The sequence below is a fragment of the Eptatretus burgeri genome, chromosome 15 (genome assembly GCF_056783735.1).
Source record: "Eptatretus burgeri isolate ZD-2024b chromosome 15, Ebu_testis_v1, whole genome shotgun sequence".
Taxonomy (NCBI): domain Eukaryota; kingdom Metazoa; phylum Chordata; class Myxini; order Myxiniformes; family Myxinidae; genus Eptatretus; species Eptatretus burgeri.
This window is the reverse complement of record NC_140975.1, coordinates 19,894,423-19,901,222: the sequence shown is the minus strand read 5'-3', so window position 1 is coordinate 19,901,222 and position 6,800 is coordinate 19,894,423. Positions and strand designations below refer to the sequence as shown.

The 6,800-nt window shown below is 43.9% G+C and overlaps 1 long non-coding RNA gene across 1 annotated transcript; it reads left to right on the top strand.

The window, feature by feature from the left end:
• Nucleotides 1-1,271: 1,271 nt before the first annotated feature.
• Nucleotides 1,272-4,828, top strand: LOC147011686 (uncharacterized). The gene is made up of 2 exons (XR_015051554.1): nucleotides 1,272-2,606; nucleotides 2,752-4,828. It is a non-coding gene; the product is annotated as an uncharacterized LOC147011686 (long non-coding RNA).
• The last annotated feature ends 1,972 nt before the right edge of the window (nucleotides 4,829-6,800 follow it).

The following is a 6,800-nucleotide window of genomic DNA, read 5'->3' as shown; positions in this document are numbered from 1 at the left end:
GCTTGGTTAAAGATGATTCAGCATTTTGGCGCGCGCACGAAATTATATTTTGAAAATAAATGCCGACGTTTACATTTCGGGTTTTGAAACTTTTGCACCTTCGGCAGAAAATGTATAAATATAAAAGGCTAAAAATGTGTTTTATATTTATATTTCATTTCTCCTTCCTTCCTTCTTTGCGAATCGCATCGGCGTTTTTGGCCATCTTCCAGATCACGTGACGATCAAACGGGAAGGAAATTCAAAAATCTGTCCGGTTAGATACAAGATAATATTTTTTACTATCATAATCAATAAACAGTTGCCGAATATCTTGTAGAATGGCAGACTAGATAGGTTTTGAAAATGGCGATTTTTATAACTTACGTGACCTCGTGACCTCATCCCTGACCTTGAACCCGGACAAAAGTTATATCGTTGTGCAACACTCATCGACCTCAACCCACATACTAAGTTTCATCAAGATCGGAAAGAAAAATTGTTGACGGACGTACGGACGGACGGACGTATGGACGGAAGGATGGACATTTGGTCCGGCTTTATTAGGTCATCTCGGTAGAGATGACCTAATAATAATATGAGTAATAGGCGTCAACAACCAGCCTTGACCATGTGGTGGAACGTCCGCCAAGGTGACTCACCTCACCAAGGTTATCTTCCGCCCTCACTTTTATTTTATTTAAAATGTTTTCTCCACAACCGTTTGAATGATTGACACGAAACTTTCACCATATAATCGGAGCTCCTACCCATCGAGATTTTTAAAAGAAAGTTACATGATTGGATGGAAAATGTGGCCGGTGCTCCAAAAATTGTTTTCTGCAGGCATGGGTTGCAGGGTGTTTCACGTATCAGGAATAGACAAGAGTTCCCTTCCAAGGAACTTCAACACAGGTGGCCATCATAGACCCATAAATCCCACGTAATGTTTGGCCACATATGGTTGTTTGGATGTCCGCACTCTACCCTTAATTGTTGAATGCTGAGCGTCAAGTGAGGAAGCAGCACATATCCCGTGTTTAAAGTCTATGATACAACTCGGCTGAGGTTTGAACCACCAACCTCCCAGACTCAAAGTGGACACTTGATTACACCATTGAATCTTGTTGTTGATGAAAGTTGGAGGAATGAAACTTTAGAAACTAAATTAAAATAGCTGGAAGAAGAATATGAAGCTGCCAAAAAAAATTTCTTAACATCTGTCATGACTTTTCAGATCTTGAATCAACCCTCCAACATATTGTTACGTCTGGGGGGGGGAGGGGTATGCATTCAAAGGGTAATTAGGATGTTTAATTAGGTATGCCATGCTGTTCGAGTTGTACCAGGATCTCGATGTAATAAGTAGCAATTCAGTGGTGATAAGTTGTCTAGTAAATGTCCATTTCTTTAAGGGGGAAATGATAATTGTCACGTAATTAGATAGGGAGACGGGTTAGGGTAAGTGTGCATGCGTATCCCCTTTTAGTATTCCCTGTAGGCTTGCCGTGACATAACAGGACAGTGCTGCGGATGGCTCCGCCCCTTGATCACGATTGGTGGAGGCGACGGCGGAGGGCCAATAAAAGGGCTCGATTGGAAGTGACGAGGACTCGAGTATAAAAAAATTTCTGTTCGGGGAAAAGAAGAGGAGGAAGAGTGATAAAAAGAAAGCGTCTGGTCGAGGCTGTTTATCTCTGGGCGGGCGCGCTCTCTCGTTGCGCTGGTTAGTTCCTCGATTCATCGTGTCTCGTGGCCTTGCTGTGCCTCGTGCCTCACCTCGGTTGGCTCTGGAGTTCTGCTGGAGTACGGGACCGAAAGGTGGGCGGACCTGCCTCCCTCTCCTGCTCGCATCTTGGTGCTAGAACTGGCTCCCTGGTGGCTGTGAACGGTCTTGGGCCTACACCAGGAGGTCGACACCACCAGGAACAGCACCACGGTGGCTGGTTGGAGCTCACAGGCCGGAAACCGCGGTTGTGCGCAGAAGGGCTGACGGAACCTCTGCACCACTGTGTCTCCTGCCCCTGACGAGCGAAACGCCAGCTCGTCCAGCACCAATCCAGTGACTGTTACGTCGACACCACGTTACGGGCAAGCCTGACCACTAGCTACTGTGTGTGGTGTGTTGTGTGTGTTGTGTGTGTGTGTACCTGGCACCTTTGAGGGTTTGAGATTTGTATATCCATTGGAATTGTTTGTTTTCCCCACGCCCGAACCCACACCACCTCCCGTCGAATCGCCCCGGATCCCTCCTCTTGCCGAGTCTTATTATCGCTCTGGTTAGAGAAATGAACATTATTAACTCGGTGAAAAGCGACTCGTGCCACCTTCCTCGTCCCGTTTGCTGGAGAGCGATTAAAACCACCATCTTTGGGTGATAAAAAATAAACCCCCTCCATCGTTCCGGCTCATTCTACGTTGGCGGGACTGTTCAAGTCCCGTGGACGTCACAATATAATAGAGAAAAGGGTAGGGGTGTTTAAAGGAAAAGGGTATGGGTAGATAAGGGATTTTACTTGCGTTCTCTGAAATCAAAACCTGCATTAACGGATTTTGCTTCTCTCCAGATTACTTTCACAAGGATACGTTACCAAGAAGCAGTCAAACGATGGAAGAAACAGAACAAAGTAAGACGTGGTGTTTATAGAAAGTCTGAGCTTAAATGAATTTTTTTTAAAGGAATAATTTTGAGATGTCAACAGACAACTTGCAATTTGTAAAGGACAATAAATGAAATAACTTTTCTGTTCCCTCCTCTTTATATCCTATCAGATGGTGAATTGGTTCTTGATGTTCCTGACAATCCTGCCCGTGAGTGGAGCAGTACTCCTGTACAGGAAGATCCCAGGGCAGACCCACTCTATCTTCCCAAGACTTTCGGGACTTTCTACTATCCTTCCGGTTTGAAGTTCCAAAATCTCTTGGAGACTGGTGCAATCAGAACCACCCAAGACCAAAAACACCAACAGCAAAGCCATTAACGTTTTTAAAAAAAACAAGAGAATTTTGAAATATTAACTGAAAGCAAAGACTGGAAAAATATGAGATTTTACAATTGTGAACAATAACCTTTTAAAAGGATTTAAGAGTCTGGGAGGTCAAAACAAGATGACACAAGAAAAAAGGAAAATGAGCAATTATTTTTCATGGAGATATATTGTATGTGTATATATACAGTGGGGAGAGCAAGTATTTGATACACTGCCGATTTAGCAGGTTTTCCCACTTACAAAGCACGTAGAGGTCTGTAATTTTTTATCATAGGTACACTTCAACTGTGAAAGACGGAATCTAAAACAAAAATCCTGAAAATCGCATTGTATGATTTTTAAATAATTAATTTGCATGAAATAAGTATTTGATACATCAGAAAAACAGAACTTAATATTTGGTACAGAAACCTTTGTTTGCAATTAGAGATCAGACGTTTCCTATAGTTCTTAACCAGGTTTGCACAGACTGTAGCAGGGATTTTGGGCCACTCCTCCATACAGATCTTCTCCAGATCCTTCAGGTTTCGGGGCTGTCACAGGGCAACACAGACTTTCAGCTCCCTCCAAAGATTTTCTATTGGGTTCAGGTCTGGCGGCTGGCGAGGCCACTCCAGGACCTTGAGATGCTTCTAACGGAGCCACTCCTTAGTTGCCATGGCTGTGTGTTTCGGGTCATTGTCATGCTGGAAGACCCAGCCACGCCCCATCTTCAATGCTCTTGTTGAGGGAAGGAGGTTGTTGGCCAAGATCTCGCGATACATGGCCATCCATCCTCCCCTCAATACGGTGCAGTCGTCCTGTCCCCTTTGCAGAAAAGCATCCCCAAAGAATGATGTTTCCACCTCCATGCTTCACGGTTGGGATGGTGTTCTTGTGGTTGTACTCGTCCTTCTTCTTCCTCCAAACACGGTGAGTGGAATTTAAAACAAAAAGTTCTATTTTTGTCTCATCAGACCACATGACCTTCTCCCATTCCTCCTCTGGATCATCCAGATGGTCATTGGCGAACTTCAGATGGGCCTGGACATGCGTTGGCTTAAGAAGAGGGACCTTGCGTGCGCTGCAGGATTTTAATCCATGACGGCTTAGTGTGTTACTTATCGTTTTCTTTGATACTGTGGTCCCAGCTCTCTTCAGGTCATTGACCAGGTCCTGCCGTGTAGTTCTGGGCTGATCCCTCACCTTTCTCATGATCATTGAGGCTCCACGAGGTGAGATCTTGCATGGAGCCCCAGACCGAGGGAGATTGACTGTTATCTTGAACTTCTTCCATTTTCTAATAATTGCACCAACAGTTGTTGCCTTCTCACCAAGTTGCTTGCCTATTATCCTGTAGCCCATCCCAGCCTTGTGCAAGTCTACAATTTTGTCCCTGATGTCCTTAGACAGCTCTATGGTCTTGCCCATTGTGGAGAGGTTGGAGTCTGATTGATTGAGTGTGGACAGCTGTCTTTTATGCAGATAACGAGTTCAAACAGGTGCAGTTAATACAGGTAATGAGTGGAGAATGGGAGCGCTTCTTAAAGACAAAAGGAACAGGTCTGTGAGAGCCGGAATTCTTACTGGTTGGTGGGTGATAAAATACTTATTTCATGCAATAAAATGCAGATTAATTATTTTAAAATCATACAATGTGATTTTCAGGATTTTTGTTTTAGATTCCGTCTTTCACAGTTGAAGTGGACCTATGATAAAAATTACAGACCTTTACGTGCTTTGTCAGTGGGAAAACCTGCAAAATCGGCAGTGTATCAAATACTTGTTCTCCCCACTGTATAATATATATATATATATATATATATATATATATATATATATATATATATATATATATATATATATATATATATATATATGTATATATATATATATATATATATATATATATATATTGTTACGGATCTGGAAACCATACACATTCAAACATACAGATGTCCCAAAAGTCAGTTATTCCGTTAAGTACATGTGAAGACAGGTCCCTTCCTTTTGACTAGTGGGAGAATCAAAGGCGTGCATTGCGATTTCTTTTCAGTTCGGTTATTAAATCGTTACATCCAACAAGCCCTCCAACGAACAACCAACAACCATTCCATTCCTCATCATGATCCACTACCCACCCGCTGTCTACAAGCACTCTGACTTGCCAAGGCAGGGTCTTGCAGCCATTCCTTGCCGCTTCCACCAACGTTCCTTCCACAAACGTTGTAACTCTTGCACGACGGCCTGTGCAACATTGATACTGTTACTCGACAAGTGTGGGCCCGTGTGGAGGAGTAACTGGGGTCTCCTGGCAGGGGCAGAGGCCCCGCCCCAGAAAGGTGGGCCAGAGGACCCTGTCCAATCAGAGGCGGACAGCGAGGTGTGTTCACCAAGGCCCCTCCCCGCTGAGGGAGGTCGATAAATTCCCGAGCACTCTCTGAGGCAGGTGGTCTTTTTGAGGTCTTGGAGAGTCTTTTAAAAGTTATTTTGAAGAGTTTTTCGTGGGCGTCGAGGCGGCGAACGTGTGTCTGCTGACCCTCGACGAGGAAGGGAAGAGCAACCCCGCCCCCCCCCTCCATGGACCCCGGCTATTCACCACCCGAGCTCCACCATGAACCTCGAGTCCCACACGTGCCACTGGGGACCAAACCAGCGACCATTGTCAGGTGCCGCATCATGGAGCACGCCATTCCTCCGACGGTCAGGTACACCACTGAACTCTGGCCCCCCAGCTCGTATCTCTCCGGCTGCGAGGGTCCAATAAAGACTCTGGGGGTTTCTTTTCATTTTGTGTGTGTGTCTGCGTGTGGGCCCGTCTTTAAGTAGAACTGAAATAGTGGTTTTGGATCATTGTAAATACTTCTTGCATATTCGCGTTGTCTTGCTTTGTGTCTTCATTTACTGAAAATAAAACTTGTCAGAAATACCCCAGTTCGTTTCCATCCTTTCTTGCATTGGTCCAGCATGGTTCGGATCTGAGTTTAGCCGGGTTTTTATACCCGATAATCCATTCATTCCAACTGGCACGGCTTTGGCAGTTTCCGCTCGGCTGCACCTGAACCGGAGTTGGTAATCGGTAGTTGGAACTCCACCGCAGTCGGTAGAGTGACCCGGTGCCGAGGGCGTGGTTTCCCTGGTAGTCCAAATCGCGTAGCTAATCAGGTAAATTGGTTATAGAAAATAGACCCTACGCTACGTGGTTGAGATATTGGCGACCACGGTCGGTTAAACGACGCGCCGGCTCATGGAGTTATCCGAGCGACGGCTGACAATTCCGGGGAGTTTGATGGGAGACGACGCAAGCTTTCCCCACCTGGTGGTCGTTCTTGCCACCGACCCCCGGCCCACAATATATATATATATATATATATATATATATATATATATATATATATATATATATATATATATATATATATATATATATATATATATATATATATATATATATATATATATATATATATATATATATATATATATATATATATATATATATATATATATATATATATATATATATATATATATATATATATATATATATATATATATATATATATATATATATATATATATATATATATATATATATATATATATAATATTGTTGTGGGCCGGGGGTCGGTGGTGAGAACGACCGCTATGTGGAGGAGGTTACGCCGTCTCCCACCATACTCCCTGGAATTGTAGGCCATCGCTCCGGATAATTCCGTGAGCTGGCGGGTCGCTGAACCGACCATGGATGCCAATATCTCAACTGCGTAGCGTGGGATCTGTTTGTCTAAAACCAATTTACCTAATTAACTATGCGATTTTGACAACCGGGGAAACCATGGCCTCGGCACG